Consider the following 25,965-nt stretch of genomic DNA (forward strand, 5'->3'; position numbering starts at 1 on the left):
ACCAAATTATGGAAAGAGCCCAAATATCCATTGACTGACAAATCAATGAAGAAGATGTGGTATCTATACACAATGGAATATTACTCAGCATTCAGAAAGAATGAAATCTTACCATTTTCAACAAGGTGGATGGAAGTAGACTGTATTAATGCCAAGCAAAATAAGTCAGTCAGAGAAAGATAAATATCATATGATCTCACTCATATATGGAATTTATGAAACAAAACAGATGAACATGGGGGAAGGGGAGGAAAAATAAGATAGAAACAGAGAGGGAGGCAAACCATAAGAGACTCTTAAATACAGATAACAAACTGAGGTTTGCTAGAGGGGTGCCAGCTAGGGGGACGGGCTAAATAGGTGATGGGCATTAAGTACTTATAGGGTACTTGTAGGGACATCTGGGTGGATCAGTCAGTTAAGCTTTCAACTTTTGCTCAGGTCATTATCAGGTCATTATCTCACAGTTCTAGCCCCATGTCTGGCTCTGTGTTGACAGCTCAGAGCTTGGCGCCTACTTAGGATTCTCTGTCTCCCTCTCCCTCTGCCCCTCCCCAACTTACATTCTGTCTCTCTCTCTCTCTCAAAAATAAATAAACATTTAAAAAATTTAAAAAGGAGAGTACTTGTTGGGATGAGCTCTGGGTGTTACATGGGTGTGATGAGTTACTAAATACTACTGATGCCATTATTACACTATATTTTAACTAACTTGGATTTAAATAAAATAAAAATAAATTTAAAAAACAGAATGAAAAAGGAAAGAAAGAAAAAGGGAGAAGGAAGGAAGGAGAGAAAGAGGGAGGGAGGGTGAGAAGGAGGAAGGAAGGAAGGCAGGAAGTCACCAAGGGTCATGGGTAACTATTGTCTAATGGATACAGAGTTTGGCCAGATTAAAAGAATTCTGAAGATAGACGGTGATGGTTGCACAATGATATGAATGAATATAGTAACACTGAACTGTACTCCTTAAAATGATTAAGATCATAACTTTTAGGTTATGTGTATTTACCAGAATAAAAAAAGGTGTGATAACAGAAAATTATTAGAAACTAACACTCAAAAGCCTACTTGTGTGTAACTACCATATTTTATATTTTATCATCAACATAAAAATAACATGTGCTCAAAAATTTCTTCATCATATGTTGTTTGAAACGTCCTTGTGGAGGACTCCATTCAGATCCCCTGACTCAATAGCTCTAGTGGAGAGAGGAGCTGAGAAGAGGTGAGGGAAGAACAGCGAGGGAAGGAGGCTGGACTGCCAGAAGGTTTTGGAATCAAGAGAGATCACAAAATTGAAAGAGAAGAGTTATTCAGCCTTAGGCTTGCTGTCGCTAACCATCTGGCCCATGGTACTTCACACTGGATAAATCTAACACATCCATTTGATCCTCCAACCAGAAAGAAGAGAGTAAGCCCAGATTTCTCCTTTTGTCAAAAGTCCCATGTTCAAATAGCTGCTAGTTCTGTAAATGCTACAAGTGTACGGCTCTAAAATATCATCTCTCACCTCAAAACTCATGGTGCTGTGTTAGTGGAACATCTTACCATGTGTCTCTTCAATATTGCAGTAGATTCCTATCAGGTCACCCAGCTTCCGGCCTCACATCCCCAGAATTGTCTTCCACTCTGCTGTCAGTGATGCTTCAAAAGTGAAAACCTGATTATTTGGTTCTCTGCCACTGTTTTTCTCCATTTTCTACTAATCAAGACTGGTTTATGGCATGGCAGGCCATTGGTATGTATGTGTGTATGTATGTATGTATGTATGTATTTAGAGCATGCATGTGCACTAGTGGGGGAGAGGGGCATAGGAAAAGAGAAAATCTTTTATTTAAAATTAAAAAAAAATTTTTTAAGTTTATTTATTTATGAGAGATAGAGACAGAATGAGTGGAGGAGAGGCAGAAAGAGAGGGAGACACAGAATCTGAAGGAGGCTCCAGGCTCTGAGCTGTTAGCACAGCTGTGAGTTAGCACAAACTCACAAACCATGAGATAATGACCTGAGCCAAAGTCACACAGGTAATTGAGCCACCCAGGTGCCCCAATGGGAGAGAGAGAATCTTAAGCAGACTCCACACTCAGTACAGAGCCTGATGCAGGGCTCAATCCCACAACCCTGGAGTTACGACCTGAGCCAAAGAGGTGTAGGTTCAACTAACTGAACCACCCAGGCAACCCTGACTCTTTTATCTCACGAATCTTCTGTCCCAATGATACTCCACCATGCAGTTGCTTATTCACCCTGACTACTTGCTATTTTCTAAACATACCAGTCCCTCTCATGTCTTCATGTCATTGCGTATTCTGTGATCTTTGCCTAGAATGCCTGCCTTTGATGATGATCACTTGATTTTTTTCCCCAACACTTTCTTTAAACATTGCTTCTTCTAAGATGTTTCCTGACCTTCTCTTTTTCAGGAAGAATTTATTCCCCAGCATGTGTTTATCTGTTGTGCTCTAGCATTACTTCCTTTGTATCATTTATGTTGTTACGCACTTGTTTGTTGATCTGCCTGATTCCCTCTCCTAGATAATAGTGTTCTTGCTGATAGAGATAGTGTTTTTCATTTCTATAAATCCCTATTTGCCTGTGTATAAAAGAAACTTAAAATATCTTTCTAGAATGAGTAAATAAACATAAAGAGATTAGCCACGCAGTCTTGACAAAGAACAAACTTGGAGGCATCACATTTCCTTATTTCAAACTCTGTTACAAAGCTGTAGTAGTTTGAACAGTGTGGGATCGGCATAAAAATAGACACAAAGATCAACAGAACAGAATAGAGAGCCCAGAAATAAATGCATGTATATGTGATCGATTTAACTTAAGACAAAGGAGTCAAGGATATTCAATGGGGAAAGGACAGTCTGTTCAATAAATGGTACTGGGAAAACTGGACCACTATCTTATACCATAAACAAAAGTAAACTCAAAATGGTTTGAAGACTTGAACAGAAGACCATAAACCATAAACTCCTAGAAGAAAACATAATCAGTATACCTCTTGATTTTTTTTAATCTGACACCAAGAGAAAAGCAAAAATAAACAAATGGGACTATGTCAATTAAAAAAGCTTCTGCATAGCAAAGGAAACCATTAGCAGTATAAAAAGGCAGCTTACAGAATGGGAGAGAATATTTGCAAATCACACATCTGATAAGGGGTTAATTTCAAAAATATATAAGGAATTCATACAACCAATAGCAAAAAGTAAATAAAAATTTGAAAAAATGGGCAGAAGATCTCAACAGAAATGTTTCCTAAGAAGATATACAGAAGACCAACCAACAAATACATAAAAATTCTTAACATCATTAATCATGTTAATTATTATGCAAATAGAATGCAAATAGAAACTACAATGAGATATCCCTCATACCTGTTTGAATGTCTCTTATAGAAAAGGAAAGAAAGAAAAGAAAGAAATAACAAGTGTTGGCAAGAATGTGGAGCCACTGTGGAAAACAGTATGAAGTGTCCTCAAAAAATTAAAATTAGGACTAGCATGTGATCCAGCAATCACCAGTCTGTTTTCTGTAACCTTGGTTTTTATGTTTGTTTTTTAGATTCCACATATAAGAGAGATCATACAGTATTTGTCTTTCTACATCTGACTTATTTCACTTAAGATAATGTCCTTGACATCCATCCGTGTTGTTGCAAATGGCAAGATTGTATTCTTTTTTATGTGTGAAGAATATTCCATTTTGTATATACGTATCACAAATTTCTTTATCCATTCATTCATTGGTGGTCACATAACTTGTATTTCTATAACTTGGCTATTATAAATAGTGCTTCAATGAACATAGGGATATAGTTATCTTTTTGAGTTACTGTTTTCATTTTTGGATAAATTCCCTGAGGGTAGAGAGTGGGAAAAATGGGGGAAAGATGTCAAAAGTTTAAAAAAAAAATCTTTCATATGAATATGTTAGTTGAACTGCAATCATGTCTTATAAAAAATAAGAATACATAATGGACTTTGCTCATTTAATTTTTATTCAATAAATATTATTTAGAATTTTTTACCAAGTATTTTATCATAATTTATACATATAACTTATGAATGAATAAATATGAAGTTAAGAATATTGAGAGAAAATTATAACTTCTGTTTTACATTTTTCTCTTGAGCTCAAGATCAGTTTTGGTGCTCAGGAATTAAAACATAATTTTTTCAATTATCTTTTATTTTAATAGATTAACATAAAATCACTTGCTTATTGTATAATTCTCTAACAAGGCCAAAAAATAAATGCATTACTAAAAAAATAATAAATGGAACCTATATTGTTAACATGCTAGGGTATTTTTTCCAGAATTTAAATAAAGGAAAAAATATGTATATAGAGAAAGTACTTTTTGATTTTTATTATACCTAAAGAATGACCTAGAATTAGTAAAGTTAGATCGATACATTATGATTTTACATAGAGTATGGTATAGTTGACAATTTGAATTCATAATGACCACAGGTAATCTGGGAAAATGGAAAAAAAAAACCAAACAGTAGCATAAAATGTTTAGAGTCCTTGACTTTATAGTGGATTCAAGCAGCATAATTTTTGGAATTTCTACGGCAGCATTTCAGGACCTGTGATGAGCCATACACTCTAATGGGTACTAAATAAATAAATAAATAAAATAAGAAAAAAAAAAAAAAAAAAAGAGCCACCAGAGGTGTTCCTTTCAGTCTTCGGGTGCTTTCCTGAAAGTCATGCACAATGGTTAGTACTTGCAAAGGGGACCGGAAAAAATGTAGTGTTTTAGCTGGGCACAGAAAAAACGAACAAAAAAACAAACAAACAAAATAAAGAAGTTGGAAAAACACACCCCATGATCAGGGCTCATCAGTCCCCTCTTGGTGCCAGGGACTGACCAAGTGACTGACTGTTGGCTTTCCAGGACTGCTCCCCTTCCAAAATACAAGAGGATAAATGAGAATTGGATACTTCTTTGATAAGATGTATTATGTTATCTGTAGAAGAGTTTGAAATCCTGGAAGACATTTTCCAGTTGTGCAAAATTATCATATTACATGCAGTCTTCTATGACAATCACTTCATAGCTATAAAATGGGAGTGACAGAAAAGACTTCTGCCCATTGCTGTAAGAGTAGTGTGAGATAAGGTATGTGAAAATGCTGGGAACATAGTAGGTATTCAAAAAGCATTGATTCTTTTTCCTTATGTCTGTATCTTTAGAGAAGCCTACCTCTGCTGGAGGGTTGACGATGATGATGATGATTGTTACGATGATGAATTTCTTTAATCAATGGTTGCTTTTGTGCTACTTCTCTTAGACAACATAAAAAAATATGTCCTTTAACGTGTAAGGTTCGGCTGTGTATTTCACACCTTTCTTGCTTCTTGAGATAGCCCTGAACTGCAACATACTTTCCTTTTAGGGCTGCCTTTGCTTCATCCCAAAGCGTTTGGATGGTTGTGTTTTCATTTTCATTTGCTTCCATGTATTTTGTTTTGTTTCGTTTTGTTTCTTCTTTAATTTCTGGTTAACTCATTCATTCTTTAGTAGGATGTTCTTTAACCTCCACGTATTTGAGGGCTTTCCAAATTTTTTTTCTTGTGGTTGATTTCAAGTTTCATATTGTTGTGATCTGAAAATCTGCATGGTATAATCTCAGTCTATTTGTACATGTTGAGGACTGATTTGTGACCCAGTATGTGATCTATTCCAGAGAATGTTCCATGTATACTTGAAAAGAATGTGTATTCTGCTGCTTTCGGATGAAATGTTCTGTATATATCTGTTAAGTCCATCCGGTGCAGTGTGTCATTCAAAGTCATTGTTTCCTTGTTGATTTTCTGCCTACTTGATCTGTCCATTGTTGTAAGTGGGGTATTAAAGTCCCCTACTATTGTGGTATCATTATCAATGAGTTTCTTTATGTTTGTTGCTAATTGTTACTAATTGCAATTGTTGCTAATTGTTACTAATATATTTGGGGGCCTAAATATTTACAATTGCTAGATCTTCTTGATGGATAGACCTCGTAATTATAATATAATGCCCTTCATCTCTTGTGACAGTCTTTGTTTTAAAATCCAGTTTCTCTGATAGAAGTATGGCCACTCTGGCTTTCTTTTGACATCTCTTAGCATGACAGATGGCTCTCCATCCCCTCATTTGCAATCTGCAGGTGTCTTTGGGTCTAAAATGAGTCTCTTGCAGGCAGCATATAAATGGATCTTGTTTTTTAATGCATTCTGATACCCTATGTCTTTTGATTGGGGAGCATTTAGTCCATTTACATTCAGAGTGATTATTGAAATATATGAATTTCATGACATTGTGTTACCTGTAGAGTTATCTCTAAGCTTGGCAAAAATGAGAACTGTAAATGGTACCTGTACACTTAAAGACTGAAACTCTATACCGGTCAAAGATAAAATAGACTCAAGTGATTGTGTCTTACCTTTCTTCTCCAAGGATGGCAATTACTGGGCATTTAATTGCTGCAGTGAGAACCATTCAGAACCTGATAACCAGTGAGCAAGGAGGGAGGTAGGAGATGGAAAAAGCAGTTGTGGGATTTCCCCTTTCCTTTTGCATTTCAATCTCACACACTTGGCTTTCAAAAGACCCTCATTACTTGAGAGTAGCACAGATGCAAGAGGAGAGGCAGGAGCAAACTTATGTGGGACAGGCTCTCAGCTAGGCATGCTGTGTATGTTTAGTCCCAGGATGCACATGAAACAAGACTTGCTGAAAACAAGCACCCAGGCTAGCACCCTATAATTATGGGATTTGCTTAGGTTGGACATAGTTAGGATCAAAATTTCTCTTATTCTTTAAAGTCATTTAAAACCAAAATTATGTTATCTAAAATACAAATTAATTAACACATCCTATTTAATAAAAAGGAAATGTCAAGATTTCCTAGGCTAATTAGTGATTCGTCTTTCTCAACCATCAATTTTCATCCACAATTAGTGAGAAAGCTTTTGATTTTTGTAAGCTTTTTATAAGCTGTAAGCATGTACTAAAACACTTCTTTGATGAACATATTGTCATCTACTAAAATGTAATAGGACATCAGATTTTTTTTCAACAAAATTAAAAAGAATAAAGTCTTTTGATAATAGTATTCTTTGATGTTATAAAAGTTATCTGACTTCCGATCTGGTGACTGCAATTTTGAAAAGGATTCATTAATCACAACGGAGTAATTATCTTCGGCAGTCATCTTTCTCTGAGTCAGGAAGAGCCAATCCAAAGGTGAATGTTATTGTAAAGTTAAGGGGAATAGAATGTCCATAATGCTGAGGGAGAAAGATTTTGAAATACAAAGGCTGTGTTTGAAAGGCAGTGTGTGGTGAAATAAACATAGCCCTGTAATCATGTTATGACCTCCAAAGTTTAATACTGTACCTCTTACCTAATTGACACTGACCCTTCAGCATGAACAAATGAGTGAGTGTTGCACAATAGATTGCATATAGATGAACATCTCGAGATTTCCTAGACTTAACCATACTGTGCTTAACTCAACTCCCCATGTGTGCCTCACTTTGAAAATAAACTTATAAACCAAGTTGATAGGAGGTAAATCAGTCCAAATGTTTCTCTGATGTCTAGTTGAAATGTTTTTCAGCTTCCCTCTTGTTTTTGCACACTTACATAGAAAAGGTAAAAGACAAGTCAGGTGTGAACGTAAGTCTGATCAAGGAAAGCAGGTTTGACTTGAAAAATTCCTTTCAAAAAAGGCTGAGAATAAGTGATGGAAATTGAAGTGAAAAATATATTCAAAGTTTATACTGTGAATTGGATAAACTTGCCAAATATACTTAGCTTAATGACTAATAGTATAAAATATAATATAATTAATAGAAATTAGTAACTTACATTTCTACTATTTTGGAATTTATGTGTCCATTTCAGAAAGCCTCATAGGGGTGTTCTCCTTATGACAACAAGCCTAACTTAACCCTAAGGTAACTCTTGGGGCTTAACAAAGGATATATTGAGCTGACATCACAGTATGAATCTGGTTTGAATTACTTTCTTGGCTCTAGCTTCAAACTTTTTTCTGAGCTCTAGACTCTGGTACAAACATCTCCTAAATGTTCCATAGAGTTCTTCAATTTACAACTGAATTTTATTTCCCTAAAGCAAATCATCATACAGTATCCTCTTTTTTTTAAAAATTTTTTTAAAAGTTTGTTTATTTTGGGGGGTGGGGTAGAGTGCGAGAGAGGGAGGGGCTGAGGGAGAGGGAGACACAGAATCTGAAACAGGCTCCAGGCTCTGAGCTGTCAGCACAGGTCTCAAACTCACGAGCTGTGAGATTATGACCCGATCCCAAGTTGCACACTGAACCGACTGAGCCACACAAGCGCCCCAAGTATCCTTTTTAAATTAAAGCTACTGCTCTCCATATAACCTCCTCAGCTAAAAATCTCAGTCACTTTTTCCTCCTATTTCCTCCTCAAACCCTCCATACTCATTCCATTACCAAGTTCTTTCAGCTTCATCTCTGAAACACCTTGTATTCTCAGGACCATTGTGTCAGTCCTGCTCTCATCTTCCCTGAGTTTGATTATTGCTATGATCCTCTAACTCGTGTCTTTGTTCGGCTCTCCCCCACTCTGATTCTCCTTCTAACTGCCACCAAAATAATAGTCTTCTCCCCTTGTTTAAAATGCCTACTTATTCCTCAGTGAATTATAGTTTATACTTATTAAATCATATAAATCATCTTAGAACCCATACGATTTTCCTAAATTCATCTCCTGTACTTCTATTCTGCAGTTCAACTTTTAATTCTCCATGTCTTTGAAAACGATTTCCCTCTACTAAAAATTCCCCTTCACAGCCTTACATATGTCTTTCTCCACCTACGAAAAGATGAATCATTCTTTAAGACCTAGTTCAAAGGTTCCTTTCCTGTGACACATTTCCTAAAAAGCCCAACAAAGATAAACCATTTCGTGTTGTGAACTTCATCAGTACTTTTAGAAAATATTTATCTTGTCATATAATATATAGCTCATTCCTGACTTACTGATTACCAGGATCACTTGAATAGCTCTTAAACAAAAATGCATTCCAGGACTCCATTGTAAGTCTCTGAGTTATTATCCTGGGGATAGGGTCCCAGAGGTTCCCAGTAACCTTAAGTGCCATGGATTTGCTTCAGCATCTCTTTTCCCCAACCTTAAAAATGGCATCTTGCACAAACATGGACATTGGTGAATGTTGGCCAAATAAAAGTTGAACTCCATTAATCATTCAGTTCTCTACTCATGTCCACAAGCTCACTCTGACCCAATCTGCAACCTCAATCCAGAGACATCTTGGGCCCGGGCACACTGAAGCCAAAAGTGGATGAACGGTTAGAAATCCCACGACCCACAGATCTGCAGAGCGTCAAAGAGCCCATGTTATGGACTGAATTGAGCAAGGTCCCTGGAGATGGATAGAGCCTGGTTTTACCATTTTTTAGTTCTGTGATCTTGGGCATGTTACCTGATCAGCTTGAGCCCAAGTGTCTTCATGTATAAAGTGGTTATAAGTTACAGTGCCATAAACAACTGGGAGAATTAAAGGCAATGGTGCAGGTAAAGCAGAGAACAGAGGGATGTATATGAAATAGAGGCTCCTGTTATTACAGACCCTTAGTGATCTTCACTAACTTCATGAGTTAACATCTGGTAATATTCCATAAATGAGTAATTTCTTACTTCTAGTACTTAACTCATGAAATCTTTAATGATGGGTGTAGAATATGCTCACTGACTCGAAATGAAGTATTTACATATGTCCTGTTGAATAATTCTTTAAGAAGAAAACATTCACGGTAGAGTAAGAACTCTCCGTTTATGGTTTACAATATTGCATGGGTTTAGGGAAGGCTTAAGAATGAGAGCCAATTTAAGGATTATAAAATACCTAAAAGTTCCCCGACAGCCAGCCATCCTTCCAACAGGGTCATTGGAATATTTTCTTAGCATGCAAAGCAAAGAAGAATCCAGATCAAGCTCGTATTTGATATAAAGACAGAGCTAGCTAGCTGAGTGATGACGTATGAGTGTTTGTGTGGCCGAAAGATGCCGTGGCATTCATATCTTCTCATCACTTTCTCTTCTTCTTGATATGTTTAAACAGTGGTAATTCTAAGGCAGACATTATCTTATAGGGTATCTCATTATTAAACATACTTCTGAAGGAGTTCTTAATTAATAATTAATTATTCTAGTTTACCTTGGCTTAGAAAACCTGTAATTTTGGCAACCGCGCCTTGAGACAGCACTTCGTGTGACATCTTTGTTTACGCTTTGTATGTGTGCATGTGTGCAATAAATCAGACTCAATAGTATCTCTCCTGTCACATTCCATCATGTCACACTAATAAAATTTGACATGCTCTAGGATGTGGTGATGAATAACCATATGTGGTGACATCTTGGAGAATGCTTAAAAATTATGCTCTGCAGTGGTTCCAAAACCTTATGTGTACTTCCCCATTGTTGAAGTAAACCTTACAAAATAAAATTGTCCAGCCATGAAAAAAACAGTTTACAATTTTAGTACCAAAGGCACTGAGAGAAATTCACATTAAATTTATCAGTAACCATTAAATAACACAGGGTTGCAAAATGGAACATACCTCATACTGCAAAAAAGATGAACCCTGTTTTGCATGAATGAGCAGACAAGAGCTATGAGGCACTGATCAGAAAGAATAAAGACATTTATCAGGTATTAGAATACCTTAATTTGTATGTATTTCTTTGGTTGGCTTTTTGATTTTGGCTTCTTTTTGGATAGCTATTAAATTGATATCTGAACTGAATAACTTCTTCACGCTAAGCACATTATAGTACAAATTCTTGGCTATCATCCTATATCATTATTTCCTTTTGCTAGGGGAAGAAACTGAGGCTGAAAGAGGGGAATTAACAGGGTCAAAGTCACATAGTCCAAAGTAATACAGCTTAGTAGCAGAACTAAGACTAGAAATCCAGGTATTTAGTGCTATTTACAAACACATCAATTTCCATGTCCTGCTATTCACTCGTTCCTTTCATACAAAGTTGAACATCCTGCCAGGAAACCATATCCTGCAATACTCAAATCACTTTTCTTGGAGAGATTGCCTCATGGTTAGGTTTCCATTCCCTGGGAGGGACAGGGCTTGTGACTTCTGCCTGAGAGCCCAGGACTGACTCCCACAGCTGTGCAGAGAGACCTTTGTAGCATGTGAAAGCATATTGTGCAATTGTGCTCTGATTAGTAGCACAGCATGACTTCTGAAATCAAGCAGTTTCTAAAACCCAGCAGGATTCATCTAGAGAAAGGCCTGTCAACACTCTTCTTGAACCCGTACATACTGAATTTGGTGCTAAGCTTTGAAACTGAAGCCCACAGAACATTCCCTAGGTGACATGAACTTGATGCTTTGCAATTTTATATTAAAAACAATTCTCTTGGAATAAACTAATGTATATGAAACAATGGCTAGTGCAATAAAAAGTATGCATGATTTTATTAGTATTTAATTTAGAAGTGGTAAAAACAGTTATAATTATTGAAGAAACAAAAGTTTTATTGCTTTTCCTTACGAGTATTATTTTCTGAATAGGAAACTTGTTTTTTGGTAAAAAATTTCTTGTCTCTTTGTAAAGAGCTGGTAAAATATCTCAATATCTGGGTAAAAGTGGGCATTATTAATTCCAGTTTCAGGAGATGTTAAATTATGAAAGCATTCACTCATATATTTATTACATTTCAGTTCCTTTTCTGATGTAGGAAATTTATTAGGATAGTGATGTATAAAATGGTTAATTTCTATACCAATATGAGATTGTGAATTTTAACCACATATATTACATGTAATAAAATTTCTCATACATAGCATGTTGGTAATGGCCTTTATAGATAATGACTGCATAATGTGATGGATAAAGGGAACATATTTAGGATTTATCATGTGATATATTATTTGTGACATTCTAATAATATCTATTATTATGGAATCAGCTTTGTGTCTGTGTACTGTATTCTGAGGCATATGAATGACATCTCTATTGGGAGAAAAGAGAGAAGCCTTATTGAATGTAAATGTAATTTGCTACAACTGGTCACCATTTTGAAATAAGAAATAAGGATATATATCTCCCTAGGGCCCTTCCTTCTATTTTTTTTTAAACGTTCAACTCTGCAGTTAGTTCCGAAGCTTTATTATAAATTCATCTTATGAACATATGCAGCACTTCAAATTTGGGATTGGAGGTGACTATGAAGATATCACTTAACCCAGTAGTTTTTCAAATGCATTTTAGCTATATGACCAAAATGAAACTTCTAAGTAGCTTTTGAACCAAAAATAGAATCTAGGAAAATATTATGCAGTTGTTGATTGAATGTAATGAATCGGTGTGATGATTCAGCTTAATGTAGATCTTTTGTAAAATTTCCCTCTAGTTTGGAAAAAAAAAACCCTACTTAATTCTTTGTATGTACTACCCACTTTTATTTTTTCCTATAGTGAAATCACAGCTGCCAGCAGAGGCCACTGGTGGCTTTAAGAACTTTTGCAGTTAAAGACAAACATAGGAGCTCAGTATTTCTTCCCTTAAAAGTTTTGTTTTGGGTACATTACTTTTTAAATCAAGAAACTCCTTTCTCCATTTTCTTTCTTTCTTCTTTTTTTTGGGGGGTTGGGAGCTGGGGGCCTAATCTATTAATTTGTTTTCTCTAAGGCAGAGAAAGTGGTAAAGAGTCAGCCAATGCAATGACAGTATACCTTTTGGGGGACGATAGAAAAAGTGAGTTCTATATCATTTAGTGTTATCTGTATTTCCTTTATTTATTTTACTTCCATCACTCCTAGGCTGTCAGTAGTAAATCTAGTCAACAAAAAGCAGCTATAACTGAAATGTTGTCCAGTTGCAAGAATAAAAATATCTTTATGAAATATTTATGGATTTTCAACGTATGATCAAGAGTTTGGGTAGACAGTAGAGCAGTTGGTTGAATCTATACCTGCTACCTGCTTCATAAAGCTTTTCCACCTAGACCTTCGAAACAAAGAAAAAAAGATTATCCTAAATGCAGACATTGTCTTTTTAACCACTTAGAACCAGTTTCTTCTTCCATTTCTTCCTTTGTTCTTGCCTTTTCTTTCTTCTTCCCTTCTTTCCTTCCTTGCTTTCTGTCTTCTCTCCTTCTTTCTTTCTTCTCTTCCTTCCTCTCTTCTTTCCTTCCTCCCATGCTTCTTCCCCTCTCTCCTTTCTTCCTCTTTTCCTTTCTCCATTTCTTCTCCCTAGATATCTTGGCAAATATCAGCCAATACCTTTACACAAGAGAATAACAAATTTGCATTTCTTTAGTTTGAAAGGATTTTTTACAACAAAACTAGTATCCTTCAAACAATGTTTCCTCAAGTATGCTGCAAGAACATTAAAACATATCACTCAAAGGTAATAATTGTGTATTTCGAAGTTGCTAACAGAGTAGATCTTAAAAGTTCTCGTCATTAAGGGAAAAAATTGTAACTGTGAGGTGATGGATGGTAATTTATTGTGGGGATCATTTGTATATAAGCATATATATAATCATCGTGTTGTATGCTTAAATCTAATACAATATTATATGTCAATTGTGTCTCAGTAAAACTGGAAAAATTTTTTAATTAAAAAAATATGTCACTCAAAATATTCATTTTCTTATCAAATGAGTTTTTTTAACGTTTATTTATTTTTGAGACAGAGAGTGATAGAGCATGAACAGGGGAGGGTCAGAGAGAGAGGAACACACAGAATCTGAAACAGGCTCCAGGCTCTGAGCTATCAGCACAGAGCCTGACGTGGGGCTTGAGCTCACGAACTGCGAGATCATGACCTGAGCCGAAGTCGGTCGCTTAACCGACTGAGCCACCCAGGCGCCCCATTGAGTTTTGATAATATTGCATAATCTGCTGTAGAAGTTTCTCATTGACATTAGCATACAAATGACCCAGAGAATAACTGACTGCAAAAAGACACTTTTTCTTGCCCATTATGACCATGTGGCAGTGTTCTCAGGGTCAGCAGTTTGAGAAATACTAAACAGAGCCAATTGTAGTTGTATGTCAGGAATCACGTGATCTCACAAGTACCCAATACCTTTCCATTTCTGAGGCAGGTATCATGGGGAGTTAGAAAAAAGTGTCAGCAAGTCAACTTTGATAGCTCGTCTATTTTGTGAACAAGCACAGTACTAAGTGATCCCATTTCTGTTGCCATAGACTGAAAAGTAAGCTTTCAGGAAGACTTTGGAGCTTAAGTGATGCACTTTGAGTAGTATGTTCACAGGGCTGCAGTAGGTATGTGGTTCGTGTTTTTGGTCATTCTCAACACTGACGTTCCCGGTAACTCTCTTCATCGTGTCATTAAACAATAGTGAAAAGATGTTCACTTTAGGTATTTATTCAGTTCCAAACTTAGCATTATCTTTACTGTTTTGTGACAAACTTGAAGTTTCTAACAGACTTCTCTCTTTTCTCAAAGACTATCAGAATATAATTTTGATGGTTTAGATGCATACCTCAGTCCTCTTTTGCTGTATTGAACATTGATGCCGTATGTCTATAACCTTTAGGTATTTAGAACTGTTTGTCTCAATGCTAAATAATGAGATGGAAAATTTAATAGTGACAGTTTGTACAGTGTTTTCAATGTGTTGGCCTTTATACCACATATTATATATATATATATATATATATATATATATGTTATGCCATTTAGTCCTCATAGCAACCATGTATGACATGTATTTCTACCTTACTTTTAAATATGAGGAAATAGTAGTTTATTACAATCTAATAACTTACCCAATGTTATACAGCTAATGGGTAGAATAATCAGGATTTAAGTCCAGGTCTTCCAGATTCAAAGTTTATGTTTCAAACTGATTATTTTGCCTCATACTACAACCAGAAAGCTATGGGGGAAAAAGTAGTTTGATTTTTATAGTGCTTTTCTGCCTTTTCTCCAATATGGAATGTATGTATCACCAGGCTACCTTTTGCCACTGACCTATGTCTGAATTTCAGGTATCCTGCTAATGAGACACAGTCTCTACAGATAAAGAAATGTCTGAGGTCTATGCAAGGCATGGAAGATAAATAGAAAATAATGTCACAAAGTGTTATACTCAAGTAGGTTAAATTGAATTGGTAAAATAATGATTAATCTGTACTTTACAAAAACAAAACCGTAAAATATTGCAAAGTCAAACAGGAAAATTAATGAAAAGAAATGAGAAGTCTTTTTTGGCACAATTGTCCAATGATGGAGATTTTAGTAATTTGGGGGGAAATCAGAAACCTCTCTGACTTACAGCTCAGGAGGAAGCCAAGACGGGAGTTTTAGCACTGAAAGAAGATTTTAGCACTATACAGAAATATCTTTTCATATTTTAAGAAGCCAAAGAAGAGGTAATTAAGCCAGAACTGAATGAAGACACCAAAAGGCAACATCTGGAAGCATCTGCAGAGACATGTTTAAATACCTTATGTGTTAGTCTATGTCCAGTGAAAATTAATACAAAGACTGTAAGTGCAGTCATTTTTATTTTCTTTATACAGTCTCTAAAGAAATCCTGCACTCCGAACAGCAGATTCTTGTTAGAAAGTATGATTGTGAAGTAGATTTAGAAAGAAGCTTGATTCACCTTCTCCAAGAAACTATGAAGAAAAACAGCTCAAATATACAATCATGTTGTTAGATGCTTTTAGAAGAGAAATGAATGAGTTCCTAAATACAATCATTGCAAGTCAGTGTTGACCTATTGCTTGTCATCCCATGTCTTTGTAATCAGAATGTGTTTTGAGTAGTTTTACAAGACATTTTAATTTATGCCTTTAAAATTTCATTGTGTTTGTTTATAAAATAACTTCTACATTACTATTTTCTGTCAAAGAAGTGATTTCAGAATGCCACCAGACTTTGCATAATTCTTAATTATTTATTTATTTTTTATTGTTGGGAGAGAGAAAGAGACAGAGCATGAGGAGGGGAGGGGCAGAGAGAGTGGGAGACACAGAATCTGAAGCAGGCTGCAGGCTCTGAGCTGTCAGCACAGAGCCCGACGCGGGGCTCAAACCCACGAACTGTGAGATCATGACCTGAGGTGAAGTCGGATGCTTAACCGACGGAGCCACCCAGGGGCCCATAGATTTTCCATAATTCTTTGCATAAAGAGGAGGTGCTGGATTGGTATTCTATCCTGTGGTTCCCACAAATGCAAAGATTTCAGGTTATACTGCCTCATATGTCATTATTTTATTGATATTCATTTTTGCATATTGGGATTCCAACATGAAATGAGTTTCTATGCAGCAAGAACACATGAAACTGAGTCACCAAGCTGTATTTTAAACAAAACAACTCATTCCCAACAAGAAAGTTAGGACATATGCAGAGGGTACTGGCTTCTTCAGTGCTTTTAAAAAATTGTGAACAGTTGGGATAAGAGTTGCCAGAATTAAAGAATGACTTTTATGAAGAGAATAAAAGTCCTGCTATAAAAATGCTTTAGAGTTCGTTGAACTCTGCATATTTCAGCTCAGGTAGAATGCAGATTGTGGCATTCATTATTTAAATAGACTTGAATCTCAAATGGAAAAATGAGGGGCCCAAGTGGTTAGCATTAAGTTATACAACTTGTCATAAAGTCTCTTATTATTCTTAGTTTCATGTTTTATGGCATCTTAAATGCAAACTAAAGAAACCACCAAAAAAGACCTCTTCTGGCAATACCAGTAAAATAAAATGGTCATTAAAGCACAGATACCAAGATTTAATATAAGATACAGTATGCATTCAAACAAAACCTGTACATGGTGCTTAACTTTGAATACCAATAATCTATATTTAACATGGTATTCAATGAAATTATTAGGGGAATTGACAATCTTATTAACAGAAATAGGCTTATCCACTGAGAAAATAACTCTCCATTACCTTCTATCAAGATGGACATTTTTTCTTTTTATTTCTCCCTTTTGTAGTCTTCATAGTATTTATATGCTGGTTACTGTAAGTTTTTTTCAGTAGGAAATCCTGTTAAGAAAACACAAACCAATTGCATGAAAACAAGTATTTGTTCACAGACCTTCTGAAGTACAATGAAATCCCTGAAGTGGTTATTTTTAGATACGTGAGCAAACTGTTCTACCACATTATTTTAGCACATATCAGAGCTAAATTGAGGGAGGAAAAAAATTAGGAAAGGATTGAGCTATAGTTGTGCTAATACCTCCAAATTATTTTTTAATTTTATGCATTTAAGAGGGAATTTGATGTTGTTTGCCTTGTGCCTGATGAGTTCTAATGGGCAGCCTTACTAGCTAATGCCATTGGGACTTGTGGTTGGTTGGTTAGTTAATAAAAAGTTATCCATTAAATCCAGAAATTATGAGACAGGACACATACAGAGGTGAAAAATTTTAATTTAGAATATTCCTTCACCTTTTATAGTAGAGCCAAGTACATTCCTTTGAGCATGGATCTGCTTATTGGAGTAGATTTGCATATTACCCTTTCTTACATGAAATATATCCTAATGCATCATCCTCAATTTCCTTGGCTTATTCAGAGTAGAGTGAGAATTTAATTGCTACTTGTGAAACAATATGAATGCCAAACCTTTCTAGATTTGTGCTATATCCCCCAATATTTTAATATCACTGTCCTCACATGTAATTCAATAACATCAATTCTTGGATCTTTCTGAAGGATTAAATCTGGTTTTCATAGAAACAGCTCCTTCGTTTCAAACTTATATTTTATCAATATGACATATTCAATTAAGCGATATAATTGCAGTAGCGAGAATAAGTGCATTATCAGGTTGGGAAGAAATATGAATAATTTATGTAAGCATATGGCATGGGGGCCGGGAGGTCAAGTATTCGAATGCCCGAGGATGGTGTGCTAGGGCAGGCCTTCACCGCATTCTAGGCTTCAGGCTGCATGGTCTGGAATGAACAGGAAGCCACTGGTAAGCCCTCAGGTTGGTGCTTTAAAGATCAGTTAAAGGGTGCTCTTACTGAAAAATTTTAAAGACCTCTGGATAAAATGAGAAGCCAGATTTCAGTGCCCTTCAAATATACGCACTTCAACTTTCTGTTTGTATACTTAGAACCTAGATGGAACACATCTGTGAAATAGTTATTTGGAAGACACTGTATTTGCCGATTTTAAAATGAAGTCACAAAGTATTTTCTTGGTCATATGTTTCATATGAAAACACATATTGAGTTGAAATAGGTATGATCAGAAACGGAATTTTACTCTTCATTTTAAAGTGGGAAGAAATGGGTATTTTATCTTTTTCAGGCTGTAGTGATATGTTAAGTTTGATGTCATGGCCCAGAATGATTTGCCTAATTAATCAATGTGTCCATCTATTTTCCTTTAGTAACGGACATCTTGTTACAGAAACTAGGGCTACACTAACTTGTTCTTTGTTGTAGTGAACAAAAATGGTGAGTGACTTTATCTCTAGGCCTCCTTGCTCATGGGTTGGTCATTTTTATTAAGGCTATGAATTCAGAAAGAGTAGAGGTGTATTTCTCCCAGTTTATACCTGGGATGAACTGGGAATGAAGAAGCTGAGGGAATTGGAGGAGGGAAGTATTTACACATCTGCCTCAATCACTCTTCCCTCATTCAACAGCCCAGCAATTTTTTTAAAAGTGTTTTTATTTATTTTTGGAAGAGAGAGTGTGCAATTGGAGGAGGGACAGAGAGAGGGTCAGAGAGACAGAGAGAGAGAATCCCAAGCACGTAGCCCGATAACTGGGTTTGAACTCACAAACTCAGACCATGACTCAAACTAAAGTCGGGCACTTAACCAACTGAACCACCTGCCCTGAACCCACCAATTTTTTTAACTCACCTTTTAACAATCAGCCCACAGGCCAACACCTCTAACATGTCTTCCTTTATTTACCTTCGAATATCTGGCATTATCAAATTTTGTGTTTATTCATGGTAATATTAATACTGTGGGACAAAATATACCAGGAAGAATGTTTATATGAATGATTAATAAGGTCTGATTCTAGCCTGAATTGAACTCTGGTTTCTGCTTAGTTTACAAAATGTGCTTATGCTCTCCCCATTTCTACTTCAAAATAAAATGACAACAAAACAGTAAGAATAACAAAAATAACAGATTTTTGGGGTTTAAAGAGTACAAGTCACATGGGGCTTTTATGTCCATTATCTTATTTCTTCCTTCTAATAACTCTATATAGGAAACATTTTTAACAGCACCATAAAATCATGGATGGGGAAAACAGGGCCTACGAGGATTAATTTGTTCAAAGGCAAATAGCTAGTAGTGGCAAAAATGGGATTTGAACTCGGCTCATCTGATTTCAAAGGATCTTAATCCTAAAGTATATTGCTTCCCCCCAGTTAATATACTAATTGAGTCATTTCAAACTTGAATTCTGGAACGCCAGACAGTAGAGTTTTGACATCACAGGAAGGGCTCTTTGTGAGATGAAAGCCTGACCCTTTCAGAACTGGACTCGTGTAATTGACTTACAGTGTGGGATAGTTGTCAAAAGATTTCATGGTCTCATCAAACCCTGGCGCTTAGGGGGTACTTTGAATTTTTGTCACCATATTTTAAATAAAACTAGACAAAGAAACAAAGCCTGATAGGTTAGGGACGGAGGGCACTAGAATATCTGAATGAGGATTTAGAAGATACATTTGGTTTGGAAAATATCACTTTTGGATCACTTCTGAGAGAAACATTTCAGTGTAAGATGGAGAAAAGTACCAGTTTGCAACAAGAGTACATGGGAAGTGAGAAAGTGATAGCAGTTAGTAGAGTCTGTCTTTCAAAATGTTAGCTAGATGTTCTCGTCGAACTCTTCAGTTAAGCAAAAATTCTGTGTAGGGTGCTTGTGCCTACCTCAGTCAATTCAGTCTAGAAATAGAAGGTCACCTGCATAATCCTTGTTGATTTTCTTCCCTGCAATGTATCTGTTTTCTCTTTTGCCATGTCAGCTGTTTTACTAACTGTAGATGCACCTTTTATTTTATTATTTTGCCACCTAAATAGAGTAAGATTGAGATTTCCTACCAGGTATGTTTTATAGCAGTGTAGCAAATTTAACATACTTAATTGACATTTGTAGAACTTGGTATTTGAAATATAGGTGTTTATATTGGGGCACCTGGGTGGTTCTGTCATTTAAGTCTCTGACTCTCAGTTTCGGGTCAGATCATGGTCTCACAGTTCTGGGGATTGAGCCCCACCTCAGACAGTGAGAAGCCTGCTTGGGATTCTCTCTCTGCCCCTCCCCCACTGGCTCTCTTGCTCTCTCTCACTCAAATAAATAAACTTAAAAAAATAAATTATTTGAAATATATGTGTTTATAAATAAACAGAATTCATTGTGATTAAGCAAACTCAGGGGATTGTGTCTCACTCATAATTTAAAATTTAAAGCAGGCTTGTCCCCACTCTCACCCCTGCCACTCCACCTGATTTTGAAGTAATAAAACATGACCTTAGTTTTGGAATTGGACTCTGGAATAAAAATTTAAGCATACATTTTGACATAGCAATCGTGTATATTTCATCCTCATATATCCTCAAATGAATAAATTTTGAAGAGTAGCACTAATTCTATCACAGTATTTGATGAGAATGCATTAAACAGAAGCTAATGAGTGATGCCAGCGGTGATGCCATGGAGACCTGGGGTTTCTAGAAACAACAATTCAAGGCACTGATTACAGTTTGACACTGTTGTATAAGTCCTCCTGGGGCATCAATTAATCCATGAATTCTCTCTGTCCCACATTATTTAACAAAGGACCTAAAATTAATGGTCTTACTTATTTCACTCAAAAAGTTAATCCCTTCCTGGATGAAACATGTGTCTGTAAATTGTGATTCAAGGCTACGGAATTTTACTTTATATCCCAGTCCTCTCCAATCAATAGTGCTCTCTCTTCCTTGTAATTCTTATAGTGGTATCACTGATATTTACCCAAATCTCTCTTCCCTGTAATTCTTATACAGATATCACTGATATTTAGCCAAATTTTAATATTGAGTAATTTAAGTTACGCTGTTATAAACTACTGAATATTATGGAATTATAAAAATAGTTACTTTAAACCTATACATAAAATATTTAATAAACATGAATATATATATATATATATATATATACACCATAAGACCCAGTAATTGCACTTCATAAGGTATGGTAAAATATTCATTACAGTATTACAGTTCTATTCTATATAGTCCCAAACCGAAATCAACTCAAATGTGCTTCAAAAATGGAATGAATGGATAAATGGTAGTATAGTCCTCTATTGGGATAACATAGAGCAATGAAAACAAACAAGATATCATCACAGGCAATATATAAATGGATCTTATAACCATAATTTTGCACACAAGAAACCAGGCACAAAAGCACATATGTTGATGAATCAGTCTGTCTATCTGTTTATCGATCGATCGATCGATCATCTACCTATCATCTATCTATCTATCTATCTATCATCTATCTATTATGGATTGAATATTTGCATCCACCCCAAATTCATATGTTAAAATCCCTAGTGTGAGGGTATTTGGAGGTAGGGCCTTTCGGAGTTTATTAGGTAAGAAGGGCAAAGGCCTCATGAATGGGGTTAGTGCCCTTAAGAAAGAGACCCCAGAGAGATCCCTTGCTCTTTTCCCCATTTGAGGACATAGCAAGAACTCTCATAATACTGCCTTGAATATTTTCAACATATCTTCTGAAGTGAAATTGCCTTCCATGAACCAGGGAGTGGGCTGTCAACCAGACACTGATTTGTTGGTGCTTTGGTATTGGACCTCCCACCCTCCAGAACTGTGAGAAATAAATACTGTTTAACCCATTCGGTGTATAGTATTTGTTATGGCAGCTCAAAGGGAACAGGATCTATCACAGGCAAAACTGGACTGTCATAGAGTTAGATTGGTTATCTTTGCAGAACAGGGGCTGTGAGAGGGCTTGATGGATATTCTGCAGCACTGATGATGATCCAGTTCTTGATTTGAGTGCTGGCTGAAAGGATGTGTCCACTTTGTAAAAACTTGCTGAATTTATGATTTGTTCCCTTACTCTTTGCAAGTTATGTTTTAATAAGGTACACTTTAATAAATGTTCTTGCTAAGAGCAACTCCCTAAGAGACATGTTAAGTGCCAGTTTATTCTCCATTAGCCACCAAATCAATAGAGTACATTCTTAATATTTCAACCTGTAAGCTTTCTGAATTGAGGATAAAATCAGATAGAAACTCCAACAAATTAACTTTGAGCAGATGACATTTAATTCAAACAAGATCAAATAGGAAATTGCCCTTTCTTAAAGATGCTATTACAGTGGTATGCTACCTAATTACAGATACTAAATCACTTGCTTTTATCCATTCTATTTTTGGGAAGCATAGTATTGTGGGTAGCATTCATGAATTAAAAATTGTGATAACATGTAAAGAGACACTTAGGTGTATTGTTAAAACACATTCTCCAAAGTAAGGCTAAGCTAATTTGAGCTTGACCTTATCACTAATCAAAATTCAGCAAATAAAACATACTATAATGTGCATGAGAATTATATATGGCAGTAGAAGAATTTAGTGCAATAGATGTGAAGACATGGAGGGGCCTAGTTTATTTGTAATTACTGTCAATGATAAGCATGTGCTAGGTAAAAACTCAAGAAACAACTTCTTGCTGTTGGCTGACGCTCTTGGATGGATGTGCTTTATAATTAGCTATCAGAGGGGTGCCTGTGTGGCTCAGTTGGTTAAGCGTTCGACTTCAGCTCAAGTCATGATCTCACGGTTTGTGGGTTCGACCCCTGTGTTGGGCTCTGTGCTGACAGCTCGGAGCCTAGAGCCTGTTTCGGATTCTGTGTCTCCTTCTCTCTCTGCCCCTCCCCCACTTGTGCTCGGTCTCTCTATGTCTCTCAAAAATAAAAACCTTTTCTTGATAACTTTGTAAATAAGCAAGTTTGGCTCTTTCTCCTGAAAACTAAAAGACAGACCCCTGAGTCTTTCTCTGCTTCTGTTTCCACAAGGGTGGAAAGCAGAGAGAGAGTTGCACCATGAATATAGGAAAATTAATCTGCGGCAGAAATGACCAGAGTTGACTGAATATTTACATTGCTCATCTGTATTCTTTGATTTGATCTACTGTTATCTGATTGTGCTCAGGATTGGATTTTGGCTACACGCAGAGTTTCTCTGCCCACACGTTAGTTCAAAAACATATACTTCGAATGTCTACTCTGTACTAGGAAAAGTGTTAAATACTAGCAAAATATGGGTATGATCTATGTTTTCCAGAAATAGACACCAAAGAAAAGGTATATATGCAATGTAGAATTGACACAGATCATATGAAAAGTATTTAAGGGCAACAGCAGGGACGGAAGGGGGGTGGTCGTGGCAAAGGATTACATTTGGAGAGTGTGACCACAGTAGGCTTCGTGGAATAGATATAGCAAATGATTTCAGTCTTGAATGTTGGCTGGAATATAAACATGAGGAAGCATAAGAATGGCATTCCAGGAAGAAGAGTTAAAGCAAAGGTACAGAGTAAGGAAAATAATAGATACTGAGAGTAAATAATGAGTCACTTACCTGGATGGGGATGCCAGATGTGTGTGGCAGCACCATGAGAAATAAGACTGCAAGGTGTACTGGAGCCAGATCATGGAGGAATTAAGCATATGCATTTTTTTCATTAGGCAAGTGATCCGAATGATATTATTTATTGGGCAACCATATGTAAGACGTATTAGAGCACATAAAGTTCTCTTGAAAGTCCCAGAGGAATAGTCTAGCTTGGTCTGCTCATCCATGCAAGAGAAAAGTCAGGCTAGTACTGGTACTAAAAAATCTATAAAAATAATTTCCTGTTTAAAAATAGTTGTTTTTTTTTTCTCTAAGGAAGGAATGTTGTAGCAGGCTTTCCCCCTGCTTAATCATTTTTTTTGTTCTTCTTTGGCTCCACATCCTGCATTTCTAAGTACATCTGCACGTTCAGATAGAACAAATTTCAGATGTGAATGAAAAGTGGAATGCTTTTAATTTTCAAATAATGCCTGCCTTAATGGTAAAATGGCTATGACAAGATTAGCCAGAATCATAGCACTCGTTTTATTGAAGAAAAATAAGTCAGTGACAGTCATTTTATTTATACAGCCATCTGCACAATCGTGTCTAAATCCTTCTGGTATTTGAAAATGCAGCTTCCGAATGCGGGATCTTATTGGGAGGCCCGAGTCACTTGGAAGCCAGGAGGAGTGACAGTCAAAAACACATTTTTTTGTGGGCCCTTAATTCCAACCTCTTATACCGTTAGCCTTTTTATGAGCTGCTGTCACTGTGAAATCATACAAACTCCAGTAAACAGGGAAACTACTGCTTGGCTCTCCATCCTGAAAAGGCTGGTCTGCTTTAAGATTAGATGTATGGAAAGGAGTTTGGAATAAGATCAGAACAGCTTCATGGAATCACTGAGTTTGTGAGGTGAAAGTCACTTAGAGATGGCCTAGCTGAGCGCAAGCCTCCACGTTGTTCAGAGACACTCGAGTGCTCTGGACAAGCCCACGGGTTGCAGGACTCCAATCCTCCATACACAGACACACACAGACACACAAAGGCACACACACACAGACACACATGCTTCATTTAAAGCAGTACACTTTTGTCTGATTTATATATTGAAGTTTCCTCTAATAAATAATAGTGGAAATTGCAGACCTAGTAGAGTGGCTTACAAAATCCAATTTATGGATTCATTTCATGGATGATGTAACAGTTTGGAAAAAGAATAAATGACTTTCTTTTATCTCTTCCTCCCCCCAGCCTTCCCAGAGAGAAGAATAAATGGTTACTGATGTAATGTGGTCTTTATAAGGTATTTAACATAGGGTGTGTCAACTTTCAATATCAGTTCTTTCTCTTGTTCTGTCCTCTTCGAATTTTGTGCTCATGTTACTTCAGGATCTTCAGTATTTATAAATAATTCTTCTTTAGTGCTTGTTTTTCTGTGGTATTTAAAAAATACTCCCAACTCTTCCTTCACTGCAGACATGGATTTCATCGAGTTCTCTAGCTTGTATGACTCTGTTATCGCTCTTTATGCAGGCTACTCTATCCACTTGTTACCATGTTGGGAGTCTAAGACTCACGTCGTTCTAGAGAATCATATTTGAAGAATCCACAACATATGTATTAACTTAGATGCTTATTTAATATCAGTATTATAATTAACATATTTTACACATTTAAAATTGGTTGTCCTAAGGAATAACCAAGCAAGATTTTTATATATTAGGACTATTCCAGGAAATCAGGGAGAAAGTTTTGATTTTTTATTTGGATTAGGGTTTGTGCTATAGAAAATTTACTGCCTCAAGAGGTGCCTAGGTGGCTCATTTGGTTAAGTGTCTGATTTTTGATTTCAACCCTGGTCATGATCTCATGGTTTGTAAGATTGAGCCCTGTGTTGGGCTCTGTGCTGACAGTGTGGATTGGGATTCTCTCTCTCCCTCTCTCTGCCTCTGCCCCTCCCTTTCTCAAAATAAATAAATTAATTAATATTTTTTAAAAAGTTACTGCATTAAAAATATTGAAGGTGGGGCACTTGGGTGGCTCAGACGGTTGGACGCCTGACTCTTGATTTCAGCTCAGTTCATGATCTCATGGTTGGTGAGATTGGGCCCCACATCAGGCTCTGTGCTGTTAGCACAGATCCTATTTGGGATTCTCTCTCCCTCTCTCTCTGCCCCTCCTCCCCTCAAAATATTTAAATAAACTTAAAAAAATAATAAAAAACTGAAGTGGAAATTTAAAAAATATATTGAAGGTATGTGAAACAACAATTAGATTAAAATGTATGTGCCTATATACATATA

The 25,965-nt window shown here is 36.3% G+C and overlaps 1 protein-coding gene across 1 annotated transcript in view; it reads left to right on the forward strand.

Moving 5' to 3' along the window:
* ZNF804B (zinc finger protein 804B) overlaps positions 1-25,965 on the forward strand; it is a 510,289-nt gene that overhangs the window by 359,025 nt on the left and 125,299 nt on the right. The window lies entirely within an intron of this gene.

Source organism: Prionailurus viverrinus, chromosome A2, assembly GCF_022837055.1.
Source record: "Prionailurus viverrinus isolate Anna chromosome A2, UM_Priviv_1.0, whole genome shotgun sequence".
In the NCBI taxonomy this organism is placed as follows: domain Eukaryota; kingdom Metazoa; phylum Chordata; class Mammalia; order Carnivora; family Felidae; genus Prionailurus; species Prionailurus viverrinus.